We start from the raw sequence: 16671 nt of genomic DNA, 5'->3' as shown, positions 1-16671 counted from the left end.
TCTCAGTAGCAGTAACTCTAACCAATCAGCTCTCAGTAGCAGTAACTCTAACCAATCAGCTCTCAGTAGCAGTAACGCTAACCAATCAGCTCTCAGTAGCAGTAACGCTAACCAATCAGCTCTCAGTAGCAGTAACACTGACCAATCAGCTCTCAGTAGCAGGAACACTAACCAATCAGCTCTCAGTAGCAGTAACGCTAACCAATCAGCTCTCAGTAGCAGTAACACTAACCAATCAGGTCTCAGTAGCAGTAACACTAACCAATCAGGTCTCAGTAGCAGTAACACTAACCAATCAGGTCTCAGTAGCAGTAACACTGACCAATCAGCTCTCAGTAGCAGTAACACTAACCAATCAGGTCTCAGTAGCAGTAACACTAACCAATCAGGTCTCAGTAGCAGTAACACTAACCAATTAGCTCTAAGTAGCAGTAACACTAACCAATCAGCTCTCAGTAGCAGTAACGCTAACCAATCAGCTCTAAGTAGCAGTAACACTGACCAATCAGCTCTCAGTAGCAGTAACACTAACCAATCAGCTCTCAGTAGCAGTAACACTAACCAATCAGCTCTCAGTAGCAGTAACACTAACCAATCAGCTCTCAGTAGCAGTAACGCTAACCAATCAGCTCTCAGTAGCAGTAACGCTAACCAATCAGCTCTCAGTAGCAGTAACACTAACCAGTCAGCTCTCAGTAGCAGTAATGCTAACCAATCAGCTCTCAGTAGCAGTAACGCTAACCAATCAGCACTCAGTAGCAGTAACGCTAACCAATCAGCTCTCAGTAGCAGTAACGCTAACCAATCAGCACTCGGTAGCAGTAACGCTAACCAATCAGCTCTCAGTAGCAGTAACGCTAACCAATCAGCTCTCAGTAGCAGTAACACTAACCAATCAGCTCTCAGTAGCAGTAACACTAACCAATCAGCTCTCAGTAGCAGTAACTCTAACCAATCAGCTCTCAGTAGCAGTAACACTAACCAATCAGCTCTCAGTAGCAGTAACGCTAACCAATCAGCTCTCAGTAGCAGTAACGCTAACCAATCAGCACTCGGTAGCAGTAACGCTAACCAATCAGCACTCGGTAGCAGTAACGCTAACCAATCAGCTCTCAGTAGCAGTAACACTAACCAATCAGCTCTCAGTAGCAGTAACGCTAACCAATCAGCTCTAAGTAGCAGTAACACTAACCAATCAGCTCTCAGTAGCAGTAACGCTAACCAATCAGCTCTAAGTAGCAGTAACTCTAACCAATCAGCTCTCAGTAGCAGTAACACTAACCAATCAGCTCTCAGTAGCAGTAACGCTAACCAATCAGCTCTCAGTAGCAGTAACGCTAACCAATCAGCTCTCAGTAGCAGTAACGCTAACCAATCAGCTCTAAGTAGCAGTAACACTAACCAATCAGCTCTCAGTAGCAGTAACGCTAACCAATCAGCACTCGGTAGCAGTAACGCTAACCAATCAGCTCTCAGTAGCAGTAACACTAACCAATCAGCTCTCAGTAGCAGTAACTCTAACCAATCAGCTCTCAGTAGCAGTAACACTAACCAATCAGCTCTCAGTAGCAGTAACGCTAACCAATCAGCTCTCAGTAGCAGTAACGCTAACCAATCAGCTCTCAGTAGCAGTAACACTAACCAATCAGCTCTCAGTAGCAGTAACGCTAACCAATCAGCACTTGGTAGCAGTAACCGAGTGAAGTGTACAGTGGTGTACAGTATTGTGTAGCATGCTGTAGTGTATAATAGAGTACAGTTGTGTGCAGTAGTGTACAGTACTGTGGTGTGTTGTAGTGTATAATAGAGTACAGTTGTGTGCAGTAGTGTACAGTACTGTGGTGTGTTGTAGTGTATAATAGAGTACAGTAGTGTGCAGTAGTGTACAGTACTGTGGTGTGTTGTAGTGTATAATAGAGTACAGTTGTGTGCAGTAGTGTACAGTACTGTGGTGTGTTGTAGTGTATAATAGAGTACAGTTGTGTGCAGTAGTGTACAGTACTGAAGAAGAAGAAGAAGAAGAAGTTTTATTGCCATTGTCAATGAACAGGATTCACAGACTAGGAATTTGTTTCAGCATGAAGGTGCAACATAAAAACAAGTAGTACTAGGCATGCAAAATTAAGTCCACATAAATAAACACTCTATGCAAATATAAAATATAGATAGAATGAATAAAAATAAAAATACAAAAGGCATGTACAACAGTACTATATACAACAGTGCAGGTGGAGTAGTGCAATTCAAGTAAAGTGACCAAGGCAGGGTTATAAAGAGGTAAGTAACGTGATTATATATTGTTCTTGAGTCCAATGGCAGAGGGGAAGAAACTGTTCCTGTGGCGGGAGGTTCTGGTCCGAATGGACCGAAGCCTCCTGCCCGAGGGGTGTAGATCAAATAGTCCGTGTGCGGAGTGAGAAGGGTCTGTTATAATACGATCCGCTCTCCCCACAGTCCTGGAGACGTACAGGTCTTGGAGAGATGGGAGGCTGCAGCCTATCACCTTCTCAGCGGAGCGCACAATGCGCTGCAGCCTTTGTCTGTCCCTGGCAGTGGCCCCAGTATACCACACTGTGATGGAGGAGCTGAGGATGGACTCGATGATGGCCGTGTAGAACTGTACCATCAGCTGGGCCGGCAGTTTGGCTTTCCTCAGCTGCCGCAGAAAGTACATCCTCTGCTGAGCCCTCTTGATGAGGGAGCTGATGTTCAGCTCCCACTTGAGGTCCTGGGTGATGGTGGTGCCAAGGAACCGGTAACAGTCCACAGTGGTGATGGGGGTGTCGGTAAGGATAAGGGGGGGCAGGGGGCTTGTGGCTTTCCTGAAGTCCACAGTCATCTCCACTGTCTTCTGGGCATTGAGCACCAAGTTGCTGTTGCTGCACCAGGTCACCAGCCAGTCCACCTCCTTCCTGTAGGCAGACTCATCACCGTCTGAGATGAGTCCAATGAGGGTGGTGTCGTCCGCAAACTTAATCAGTTTGACAGAGTCATGGATGGAGGTGCAGCAGTTGGTGTACAGGGAGAAGAGCAGGGGGGAAAGTACACAGCCCTGAGGAGATCCTGTGCTTAAAGTCCGCGTGTCCGAGACAATCTTCCCCAGCCGTACTCGCTGACTGCGGTCCGTGAGGAAGTCTGTGATCCACCTGCAGGTGGAGTCGGGCACATGGAGCAGAGAGAGCTTGTCCTGGAGCAGAGTGGGAAGGATAGTATTGAATGCAGAGCTGAAGTCCACAAACAGGATCTTAGCGTAGGTTCTTGGGGAGTCCAGATGGCGCGTGGTTTCTTGGGGACAGGGACGATGATGGAGGACTTGAAACAGGCTGGGACATGGCATGACTCCAGGGAAGAGTTGAAGATTCCCGTGAAGACTGGGGCCAGCTCATCAGCACAGTGTCTCAAGGTGGCAGAGGACACGGAGTCAGGGCCCGAAGCCTTGTGTGGATTTAGCCTCTTAAACAGACTGTTCACATCCTCCTCCTGGACTGAGAGGGCAGAGGGGGCAGGTGGGCAATCCAAAGTGTTTGAGTGTATTGTGGTGTGGGGGGTGGAGGATGGGGGGTGTGAGTCCATGACTTCAAAACGTGAATAGAAGTCGGTAAGGTCGTTAGCCAGTTTGAAATTTTCTGAACAATGAGGTGCTCTGGGCCTATAGTTGGTGATCTCTTTCAGCCCCCTCCATACAGTGGCAGAGTCGTTAGCATAGAACCGCTGCTTCAGACGAGCATTGTACTTGGATTTAGCCTTTAACACCTCCCTGCTAAATTCATACTTTGCACGTCTGTATCTGACTCTGTCTCCCGCTCTGAAAGCAACCTCTTTCTGCTGGCGAAGCTGTCTGAGTTTTGGTGTGAACCAGGGTTTATCATTATTGAAAGTGATTCTGGGGCGTGATGGGATGATGCTGTCTTCACAGAAATATATATATGATGTCACGGTATCTGTGTATTCATCTAAACTGTCTGTAGAAGCCTTGATCATGTCCCAGTCTGTGGTGGCCAAACACGTGCGTAGCTCCTCCACAGCTTCACTGGTCCACTTTTTAATATGTCCTCACGACAGGTTTAGAGAGCTTTAGTCTCTGTCTGTACGCAGGGATCAGGTGAACCATGACATGATCTGAGAGTCCTAAAGCCGCACGGGGCACAGCACGGTAAGCACCACTCACTGTAGTGTAACAGTGATCCAACGTGTTCCCCTCTCTGGTCGGGCATGTGACAAACTGTTTGTATTTCGGTAGTTCATGATTAAGTTTTGCTTTGTTAAAATCTCCGAGGATTATAACAAGGGAGTCCGGTAAAGACCGCTCCACGTCCATAATCTGGTCCGCCAGAGCACGCTCAGCTTCGTGCACATCGGCGCTCGGTGGAATGTAAATAGCAGCCAGAATAAATGAAGAAAACTCACGTGGGGCGTAGAACGGCTTACAGTTAATGAAAATGTATTCCAGAGAAGGAGAGCAGTGTTGGGAAATCACTGTCACATCGGAGCACCAGGCATTGTTGATGTAGAAACAGACTCCTCCACCTTTCGTTTTACCTCCGGCAAGTTCCCGTTGTACTGTGGTGTGTTGTAGTGTATAATAGAGTACAGTAGTGTGCAGTAGCGTACAGTACTGTGGTGTGCTGTAGTGTATAATAGAGTACAGTAGTGTACAGTATTGTGTAGCATGCTGTAGTGTAGAGTAGCCATGCACCGTTGGTCTGTGAATCACTGATGGCTGTGGTTTGGATGGTCACACTCTGCTGGGCTTCTTCCCTTTATGTGCTGACTAGGTTTGTAAATGCTTTACAGTAAATGCTGAAAATGTGTTACTCCAGCGTTATTTGCTCTAAATGTTGTTGTTAATTCATTATTCTGTATTTTTGTGTTTTGTGGATCTTGTGCCACATCTCCAAGCTCCCGTACCTTCATCATTGATCTTTCTGTGGTCCAGCAAATGTGCTCTTTTATAGCTCCAGCTATAAAGGGTGTGAACGTCTATAGACAGTAGCTCTTATAAAGTGAAGATCTCGTAAATACCTCTATAGTGTCTCCAACTATAAATGAGATCTGCTCTGCTGCTCTGCTGTTTCTCCTGAGAAAAGGAGCTCAGTAAGCTCATGCGTCTCCTCCTGAGTTTGTGCTCAGATATGCCTGAGATAATAACACATAATCATCTGCACAAAACTCTCACCTCTCCTTTATCTCATGTCTCCTCTCAGTCTACAGCTAATTCTCCTGAGAAATTTGAAGAGAATCACCATGAAGTCTCCTGACCGGAGGTCAACATTCCAGTAGTAACGTTTTTCTCTCTTAAAAAAGATGGTTCTTCAGTGGTTTTTCAGTAAAGACGATGGTTCTGTATAGAACCTGGAACGCTCAAAGAACCATTTGTTTACCATTTGGTGAAATGGTTCTTCAGATGTTGTACATGGTGCTGTATTTGTGTTATATGTGTTTCTAGGGTTCTGTATAGCACTAAAATGGTTCTTCATGCTTGACATCATCACAATAAAAGAAGCGTTTTGGTGCTTTGTGGAATCATATTCAAAAAAGGTTCAGTACAGAATCACATACAAAACATTCTCCATCAATCCAAAGAACCATTTAGTTAGTTTACACTATATTGCCACTAAAATGTCTTAAAGCATACTTTAAAATGAAAACGTAGGGCTCCCGAGTGGCGCAACCGTCGAAGCGTCGGTCATCAGGAGATTGCGAGTTCGATCCCTGGTGATGTTGCAGCCGTACGTAGCTGGGAGGCCAAGAGAGCGCAGTTGGCCTCGCTCTCTCTGGGTGGGTAGGGTGACAAAGTATATTGTCTATAACAGATTAAGTCCCTTCACTGGTCATTGTGGTGATGATTAGGGTGGCCACTCTTCCTAGGCGATGCTGGCAGTGTGGACAGTGTCAGTGTGAGTAAGTGCTGTTCCTCAGTGCTAAAGGTCAGGTATAAGGTATAAGGTATAAGCCTGCTTTAACTGCAGGTGACCACTCCGCAGCCACAGACACGGTTCCTCTGCCGTCAGGATGAAGCTGAAGCTGCCGAACCCTGGCCTGGATGACCGCATCCCCTCCCACACTGAGCTGGAGGAGCTCCAGGCTGGAGACCGGCCACAGTGGGACAACAAAGCCCAGTACATGCTGACCTGTGTGGGCTTCTGTGTAGGACTGGGGAACATCTGGAGGTTCCCCTACCTCTGTCAGAGCCACGGTGGAGGTAGGACAGCTAAACAACAGCACTTTCCCCCAATACTTACCTTCATATTGCAGTATTAGAGGGAAATCAACCGATTTTTCAATATTTCTATGCATAACTCAATGTGTGGGATGTAATCAGAGAGGTTCAGAGTGGCTTTGGTGTGATTTTGCCACACAATGCCCTGCATGTCTCCCTCCACCATGAATGGACCAGGAACTGTACTGTTTTTAAACAGTGGCATTTTCACCTGGGCACAAACTACATTGTGGTCATTTCCGACTGGCCATTACTGGAGTGCCCTGTTTGTACTGGTTTTAGAGTCTATTCCACTAGAGCTCCTCCAGAACTGCTGCTATTGTGTAATGGAAGAGTCTGCTGCTCTTAATGGAGAGTAAAAATGATGCTTTCGTCTCCAGCCTGACTGCGGTTTTATGAGTTCCTCTCTGAAGATGCGGAGAAAGATGGCGTCAATGAGCTGGAAGAAGCTTAAAGGGAACTACTAACACTTTATATACGAGCTACCAAATACATCTGCATGTTAACTAGCATTAACTGGCTCTGCTATAGTCCATTATGGAGCACTTTGTCTTTTACTGGACAGGAAACGACTGATAGAACATGAAAACTCCACAGCATCCGTACATTTCACCTTGATAGACTCTCAGGATGATGCATGTAACAGCGTAAAGGGGGATTCTACTCAGAAATAAATGCTTAACAGAGCCATTGCGTAGCATAGCAGTTTGCTGCACTCTACAGTCAGAACCGTTCCCAGTGGTAGTGATGGGAACCAGACGTCCCTCTAAAAGCTCCTCACAGAAAGTTCCTACATGAACTGGTTCTGAATTCCCTGCCTGATGACTGAGACGCTGTTTTATGAGAGTTTAGAGAACTTCAACTCCATTCATGGTGGAGGGAGACATGCAGGGCGCTGTGCGGCAAAATAGTCCCCAAAGAAAACTCAGTATTCCAGATTTTCCACTGTTTTCCATCATCCACATTCCATATAAGCTCAGAAGACTCGTGTAGGTTCTCTGGAGGTTCTGGATGGTAAATAAAGTGTCTATATCTGTGTTGTAGTCATGGCGACGCCTGGTTCCCATCACCACCGCTGTAAAGACGTCTGAACCACTTCACCCCAAAACGCTCTGAATCTCACTGATTACACCTCAAATGTTGGGGGATTGGTGGATGTCCTCTGTAGGACCTCAGGCTTCCTTTAACAGACGGCAGGTTAATGCAGAAGCTGTACTAAGTGCTGTGATGTCTGTACTGTAGAATCATTAATGTAAATGAGCTGCCTCTGCTCTCACACTCAATAATATTAAGGGGTTTCTACTATAGATTAATATCCTATTAACAGGGGTGTCATTTCTGCTGGACCATCAACTCAGTGTCACGTAAAACTGACGTCGCTAGAGGTTCTCTCACAGTCTTTCTACATCAAAAATAATGAAGTATTAATTCTTCTTCTAATATTGCGAATAAAAGAGTGTGAATGGTGTAGGTGGGATGCAAGACCCCCCCAAGGAGGAGGTCACTTGGGACCACTAGATGTTCATAAACAGGCCTGCTGCTTCTCTTCCATCTCCTCCCACTGCTGCCATCTGGTGGTTGGAGATAGTATGGAGCTACAAGACCACAGAGCCAGAGATGTGGACCTTGTTCTGTTTGTCTTAAAGGGACTCTTAAGATATGAACATGACCAAAATTAATAATGATTGTCCAACACTGTTGTCATACAACTATGTATTATTTTTGTTATTATTATTATTATTATTATTATTATTATTATTATTATTATTATTATTGTTATTGTTATATTTCTGCCTCTAAATCGTCCTCCAGTTTTTGAGTTATCCAACATTGGGAATGTTCGGTCTAATTGGGAATTATGTGCTTATAGACAGCACATCATTCAACAGCAGAGGTTCAGGAAAAGCAGAAGGACTGAGTCTACACTGTAAACACTGAGATCTGCTTTCTGGCTAAAGAAGAACACACTAGACCAGAGCTGTTTGAGTGGCATTAACCCACTCTAAAAGCTCTTTTCTATCAAACTTCAGTACTTTATTTAACTTGATAAGTTAACATCAAATTCTTAAAATAAACGTGTTGAAACGTCTTCTTTCACTGAGGAGAGCTTAAAAACTCCTAAACGTAGTTAAAACAGCATTTAAGATCTCTCAGTCTTAAAGATTGTCAGATTAATTAACTCACTTCTAGACCGTTTCACTTGCTTTGACTAGTTTTGCTGGTTTCTAGAAATGATGCGTAAAACCATTAAAACGATCTGCCAATGGAATAAAACATAACTTAAATTACTTAAAAGCAAAAATGTCTCGAAAAAAGGAATCTCGTAACAACAATCTCAAAACTAGAAATATTAGCCATATTAAGTACATTTAAGAGTCATTTTAGCATCTTTAAATAAAAAGCCAATCTGGCATTTTCTTGATTGTCCGAATTCTTCAGATTCCAGTGTTTTTACCTGCTATGAAGTGCATAAAGCAGTTTATCACCATTACGTATGTTTTTATTTTTAATGTTTTTAAGTGGAACTATGGACCAGCTTTTTACCCGCTCACAGATTGTTGAGGGGGCATGGGAGTTTGCCAACCCAGTTTACATGTCTTTGTGGATTTGGACCATGATCCCTGAAATATCCTGCGGGAGGTCCTTCGAGAGTATGGGATGCTGGGACTACTACTCCGGGCCATTCGATCTCTGTGCTCCTGGAGTGAGAGCTGTGTTCGTATACTCAGCATTAAGTCGAACCCTTTCAGTATTAATGTTGGGCTCCAGCAGGGTTGTGCCCTGTCTCCACTCCTGTTCATGATATTCATGGACAGAGTGTCAGGACATAGCCGGGGTCAGGAGGGCATTATGTGTAGAGGACTGAGGGTGGCGTCTCTGCTATTTGCAGACGATGTTGTTCTTTTGGTTGAATCACATGGATGCCTCCAGCACTCGCTGGTGTGGTTTGCAACTTCATGTGAAGCGGTTGGTATGCGGATCAGTACCTCCTAGTCTGAGTCCATGGTCTCAGTCTGGAAAAGGATGGCATACCCACTCCAGGTAAGGGGAAAGGACCTGCCCCAGGTGGGGGAGTTTAAGTATCTCAGGGTCTTGTTCACGAGTGATGGGAAGAAGGATAGTGAGATCGGCAGCAGGCTGGGACAGGCGGCAGCAGTAATGCGGTCACTGTACCGGACTGTAGTGGTGAAGAAGGAGCCATAAGACGAAGCTCTCTGTTTACCGGTCAGTCTACATCCCAACCCTCACCTGTGGTCATGAGCTGTGGGGAATGACCGAAAGAACGAGATCGCGAATACAAGCAGCAGAAATGAGCCTCTTCACAGGGTGGCGGCTACACTCTATTTGACAGGGTGAGGAGCTCGGCCATCCAGGAGGAGCTCGGAGTAGAGCCGCTCTCCGCATTGAGAGGAGCCAGCTGAGGTGGTTCGGGCATCTTATCCGGATGCCCCCTGGATGCCTCCCGGTAGGGGTGTTCCAGGCACGGCCTGCCGGAATAAGGCCTCAGGGTTGTCCTAGGACCCGCTGGAGGGATTACATCTCCAAGTTGGGCTGGGAGTGGCTTGGGATCCCTGGGAATGAGCTGGAGGAAGTTGCAGGGGACAGGGTCGTCTGGGATGCTCTCTCAACTGCTACCACGACCCCGTCTGGACTAGCAGTTAACGATGATGATGATGATTTTAAGTATTGATTGTAAGTGTTGATTTAAGACCATATTAAAGACCTGTTAAAGTTCCTCTAGTCTTGAGCTCAAAGCTGTTCCATGTTACTCTTTTCAAGACATTTTAGATCATATTAGATTTTAAGGAAAATGCTTAAAACCAGGTTCGTATTTTCACTACTGTGACATCAGATCAATTAGTTTCACTAAAATTTAGACACAATTAAAAAGCTCTTTAAAGGTTTCTGACTTTAATAAAAGTGCAAATCATTTCTAACCTTGTTTGCAGGGCATTTTGCTTTGATTCGACGATCTTTTGAACTTTTTTTTAATTTTCACTCTAATAAACGTCTATGGAGATTACGGTTTCTAGGCTATGAAGGGCCAACTGGGTGAACCGGTCTGCTACAGTGCCACCCTGAGGCAGAGCAGAGCTGCAGCTGTAGGTATTTAAGACCACCAGAGACAGAAGCTAATAAACACTGAGCTTCACTTAGTCTGGTTTTGAGAGTCTATTTTAACGCTAATGAACAGCCAAACATCATAACAATTTAATCTTAATTTTGAGAGACTTAACAGGGTCCAGGAGTTTGACCCTTTAACACACCATGGGGAGGCCCAAAGCTCTATTACACATTTCTATAAACTAGGAATAGCACAGCCAGTTTGCACTGAAGTTCCTGTAGTTACTGTATAATAAGCTTTAGTGCCAAATAAGACTGAGATTTTAAGGGGTTAATGGGGGTAATCAGAGTCTCAATCTGCTGAGAGTGAAGCGGTCAGATCAGGTTATTATGAGTAAAATAACAACACTCCTCCCCTCATGTGGACTTTTCCCGAATCCCGCTGAGAGAAACCAAGTCAGGTGGTCATGTGACGCCTCACCTGTCGCCCAGTTGCTGCTATCGCTGCATGGACCTTCAGCCTGAAGCGCCCAGAGAGAGACAGAGATAAAGATCCACTCTACAAGGCCAGGCTTGCCGATAGCAGCACTGTTTACTGCCTGTTTACACTCGCATGCCTCCTTTATTTACAGCTGGCGGATGTTCAATCAATCAATCAACCCTGTGGTTGGGATAGTGTTGTGTAGTGGTTAACACCTCTGCCTTCTACGCTGTAGACTGGGGTTCAATCCCCACCTGGGCAAACACCCTACACTATACCAATAAGAGTCCTTGGGCAAGACTCCTAACACCACCTTGGCCTACCTATGTAAAAATAATCAAATTGTAAGTCGCTCTGGATAAGAGCGTCAGCCAAATGCTATAAATGTAAATGTAAACCCTCATTTTCAGTATAGCCCAGCAGTTACAATAGAAATGGATGAACATAGTTTCATCAGGTTAGACTAAAACAAGAACAAGGACAAAAACTAATTATTCACAGCGAACTGTAAAACCAAGCAAGATAGAATTAAGAAAAACTAAGATTTAATTAAGAAGGAAAAATAAATAAAACCTAAACAACCAACCAACTACTAAGATTTCAACATCAAAAGGTAAATAAGCAAAGTAAAGGTCCAACCAGTCAAATAAAGGGATTATAAGAAGGAATAAAAATAAACCAATAAAACAAATCAAATGTGTGTCAGGGATAAAATAAAAAGGCTTAACACGGACTCATATTTTCTCATATTTCTCAATTGTTTTTGAGCTCCATCATTAATAATAATAATAATAATAATAATAATATCATTATTACTACAGAAAGGATGTTTTTAAGCAGTTTTACACATCAGTTCATTTAGAATGTTTGATAATCACTAGTTAAACAATAATCTATACAACACCACATGACTGATAAACAGTCTGATAAACAGTCTGATAAAAAGTCTAACAACATACTTGTTTAACCTCATATTTCCTGCACTATTCAAACGTAATGCTATACTACTTACATAATGACTACATAGTTACTGTACTATTCCAAATTAATGACAATATATAACGACATAGTTAATGTATTATTCAAACGTAATAACATGCTATTTACATAATAACTACATAGATACTGTACTATTCCAACGTAATGACATACTTATATAACTACATAGTTACTGTACTATTCCAATATTATGACGTAATACTATATAACAGTTACTTTTATTGTACTATTTAAATTTAACGTGTTAATAGTAAATGATAGTAAGACATTTAACACATAGCAATATAGAGTTATTACCATCCTCTTGTGGTACTATTCAAATGTAATTAGATAATACTTACATAGTAATTATAAAACTATGTTTTGCATTACTTTTACACACACTTTCCAGAATGTTTCTACAGTTGGATGTTGGCAAAAATGTAAAAACTGGGCTGTAAAGTTAACTTTAATAACTTTTCATAATAAGACATCAGCTCTTCTACTCCTAACACAGAATGGACTGAAGGTTTAGAATCTGCTCTTTCCACACAATTTCTCCACTTGTGTCACCGAGCTATATGTGAGTACTTAGATAAACCCAAGAAGGGGCTCTGAAGGTCTGTATGTGCCCTGGAGGACCTGAGAAGGTTGAAAGAGCAGTTCGGGGACATGTTAAATCCATGTATTCCCTCTTATCTGTGCTGCAGGAGCGCTCATAATTCTGTTCCTGCTCCTCCTGGTTGTGGAGGGGGTTCCTCTGCTGTATCTGGAATTCGCCATTGGACAGATGCTGAGGAAGGGCAGTGTCGGAGTCTGGAGGTCCATCAGTCCTTACTTAGCTGGAGTTGGTGAGTTTAACAGCCTGAGAAAGTGACCAAAAAACAAGATGTTAACAAAGATTTTATGAAGCGATGAGGATGAGATGTGCAGCAAGTCCATGTTGTTCAGGAATAAGCCAACATAACCTACAGATGTATTCACTCCCACTTTATAACAAGCGTCTCTAATAACTATGTAGTTACATATTAACAATATCTTCAACTGCAGAGGAACTACAGGTGTAGGTTATACTGTTACAGGTGGATTACAGCAGTTTATTTTATGTAATTACACGTGTATTTAGAATGTTGTAAGCAGAACAATTGCATGTGCAATATTACATATTTTCTAACCAGCCTGCACTGCATCTCCACAGGAAATGCTAATATTCCTATAGATTAGATTAGCACAAGAGACCCTTATCCGTCCCACAGTGGGGGATTCTGCATTTAACCCAACTGTGAAGTGAAACACAACACACACTAGTGAACACACACTCTAGTGGACAGTGAGCGCACTTGCCGTGAGCGGTGTGCAGCCCTATCCACAGAATCTGGGGAGCTGTTGGGGGTTAGGTGTCTTGCTCAAGGACACCTCAGTCACGTACTGTCAGTTCAGGGGATCGAACCAGCGACCTTCCAGTCACAGGGCCGGTTCCATAACAGTAATATGCTTGTGTTGTGTATCCAAAGCTTCGGCTTTAAACTGTTACCCTTAAAAAGTTACCCTTTAAAATAAGTGGACTGTTACTGTCCAGTGGTATAGATACAGTGAAATTACAGATTGCTAATCCAGACCTTTATTTTGGGGTAATATAAACACATGCTTTAATTAATTACATTGATGTTTTAAAGATATGTCCATCTACTGTCCATCTAATTGCCATCTTGTTACATTCAAAAAAGCACTGTTGGAAAAGCAGCAGTTCACCCTATTCACGATGCCACATGACTACTAAGACTAATTAATGTGATCGGATGTTATTGCAGCTATCAAGATGAGTAAAACTGTCAGCTGATAGAAGTGTGTTTATGTAAGCTGTATTACTTTTAACGGTGAAGTGCTTTGTTAATGTGTAACCATATAGTTATTAGAGGCAGTTACTATAAGGCCGGGTAGACTTTGTTGATTTGAAAGGAGGCCAATTTATTGCTACGGTCCTACTTGACAACCAATCTCTTACTAGGGTCTTATTTGACAACTGACCTTTTCTAGGGTCATACTTGACAACCAATCTCTTACTAGGGTCTTATTTGACAACTGACCTTTTCTAGGGTCATACTTGACAACCAATCTCTTACTCGGGTCTTATTTGACAACTGACCTTTTCTAGGGTCATACTTGACAACCAATCTCTTACTCGTGTCTTATTTGACAACTGACCTTTTCTAGGGTCATACTCGACAACCAATTTCTTACTAGGGTCTTATTTGACAACTGACCATTTCTAGGGTCATTCTCAACAACCAGTCTCTTACTAGGGTCTTATTTGACAATTGACCTTTTCTAAGGTCATACTCGACAACCAATCTCTTACTAGGTTATTGTTTGACAAGCTAGTCTCTCACCAGGGTCCTGCTTGACAACCAGTCTCTCACTAGGGTCCTACTTGACAACCAGTCTCTCACTATGACTCTGTGTTTACACTGTTTACTCAAGCTTTACTACCTCAGTAACTGCTGTGTTTGTGTCATCTGAATGCATGACTCACAGATCACAGCATGTTAATTATCGCTGCACGTTATTCCACTACTTCATGTCCATAAATGAGTGCTGTGTTGAGACAGTGCTGCACTGTCCTCGCTGTTTACTGTGTCTAATGTCTGTTTCATTTATCATATTTATTATATTGTTTTTAGCTTCATTTTTTCATTTGCACACTATGTCTAAACGTTCACACTTTGTATTTGTTGTTCCTTGTTGCACCGTGTTGTTCCTGGAGGACCGTAATTTCACTCCACTGTGTACCTGCACATAGATGAAATGACGATAAAAGCCTCTTGATTGACTAGGGTCCTACTTGACAACCAATCACTTACTGGGCTCCTACTTGACAACCACTCTCTTAATAGACCCACAAATTTCCCAAGTAAATTTCCTACACTTTCTTCCACAGGTGTAGCGTCCATGCTTGTGTCCTATATGGTCGGAATGTACTACAACACCATCATAGCCTGGGTCATGTGGTACTTCTTCAACTCCTTCCAGGATCCACTACCCTGGAGCCAGTGTCCTGTCAATGAAAACAGAACAGGTACTGATAATGAGCTTCCCTTCTAGAGAGGGTAACAGTAAGCCAACAGGATCACAGTCAATTGCTCTATCAAAAGATGTGCAGCCCTGGAACAGACATTGATAAGTGAGATCATTGTTGAAAATATGCAAAAGCTTCTTGTCGTGGTAAAATCAGTCAATCAAATACTCAGAGACGTGGAGTCTTTGAGTAACATTTATTGAGAGCAAACAGATACAAGCATTCGCATGCCAGATCAGAAGTGCTCTGTCCGGAGGCAGAGAAACCTGGGTTATATATGATAAATTGGGGCACACCTGTCCCTTAAAAGGTAACAATTAATTTCATTGGCACAGAAAGACACAAACAAACATTCAGTGGGATCAAGCTAAACCTTGGGTAGGAAACTGCAAAGCGAATATTTGCCTTCACACTTCTTAAAACTTTTAAAGTGATTCTGGGTCAAATTTTCTCAAATATCCAATATTCAAGGTGGCAAGCAAATTCTTTAGGAAGAATCAAATCTCCTGAGTAAAAGATCTGATAGATCTCTTAACTTCCACTAACAGAAACACTAAACACTATAAACACTATAGACACTACAAACACTAAGCACTATAAACACTATAGACACTATAGACACTACAAACACTAAGCACTATAAACACTATAGACATTATAAACACTAAAACACTATAGACACTAAACACTATAAACACTATAGACACTACAAACACTAAACACTATAAACACTATAGACACTATAGACACTAAACACTATAAACACTATAGACACTACAAACACTAAACACTATAAACACTATAGACACTAAACACTATAAACACTATAGACACTATAAACACTATAGACACTACAAACACTAAGCACTATAAACACTATAGACACTATAGACACTACAAACACTAAGCACTATAAACACTATAGACACTATAAACACTAAAACACTATAGACACTAAACACTATAAACACTATAGACACTACAAACACTAAACACTATAAACACTATAGACACTACAAACACTAAACACTATAAACACTATAGACACTAAACACTATAAACACTATAGACACTATAAACACTATAGACACTATAAACACTAAAACAATAAAACACTATAAACACTATAGACACTATAAACACTAAACACTATAAACACTATAGACACTATAAACACTAAACACTATAGACACTAAACACTATAGACACTATAGACACTACAAACACTAAACACTATAAACACTATAGACACTACAAACACTAAACACTATAAACACTATAGACACTAAACACTATAAACACTATAGACACTACAAACACTAAACACTATAAACACTATAGACACTATAGACACTAAATACTATAAACACTAAACACTATAAACACTATAGACACTATAAACACTTAATACTATAAACACTATAAACACCATAGACACTACAAACACTAAACACAACAGTGGTTGGTTAGTGTAGTGGTTAACACCTTTGCCTTCTATGCTGTAGACTGGGGTTCAATCCCCCACCAGGGCAAACACCCTACACTATACCAATAAGGGTCCTTGGGCAAGACTCCTAACACCATCTTAGCCTACCTATGTATAATGATCAAATTGTAAGTCGCTCTGGATAAGAGCGTCAGCCAAATGCCATAAATGTAGACACTACAAACACTTCAATTCATCTCTGTTTTAGTAAAGTTTGATTCATATAGGTTCTAGATAGAGTTTATTGCTTTATTTGATTTTCTTACTTCAGTGACTGGTTCAGCACTTCAACATGTGATCTGTATGCTGAAGAGCAGATTTGGTCATCACTAACTGGAGGCTAAAAAGTGCGTTGATTTTAAGTC

General features: G+C 42.3%; 1 long non-coding RNA gene across 1 annotated transcript; it reads right to left on the bottom strand.

The window, feature by feature from the left end:
- Positions 1-11294: 11294 nt before the first annotated feature.
- On the bottom strand, positions 11295-15470 carry LOC119264353. Its single transcript, XR_005130980.1, has 2 exons — positions 14669-15470; positions 11295-12609 (listed from the first exon to the last, which is right to left on the bottom strand). It is a non-coding gene; the product is annotated as an uncharacterized LOC119264353 (long non-coding RNA).
- Positions 15471-16671: the final 1201 nt, after the last annotated feature.

This window comes from Pygocentrus nattereri, chromosome 11 (genome assembly GCF_015220715.1).
Source record: "Pygocentrus nattereri isolate fPygNat1 chromosome 11, fPygNat1.pri, whole genome shotgun sequence".
In the NCBI taxonomy this organism is placed as follows: Eukaryota; Metazoa; Chordata; class Actinopteri; order Characiformes; family Serrasalmidae; genus Pygocentrus; species Pygocentrus nattereri.
Note: the sequence above shows the minus strand (reverse complement) of the source record. Positions and strands in the feature narration are given on the sequence as shown.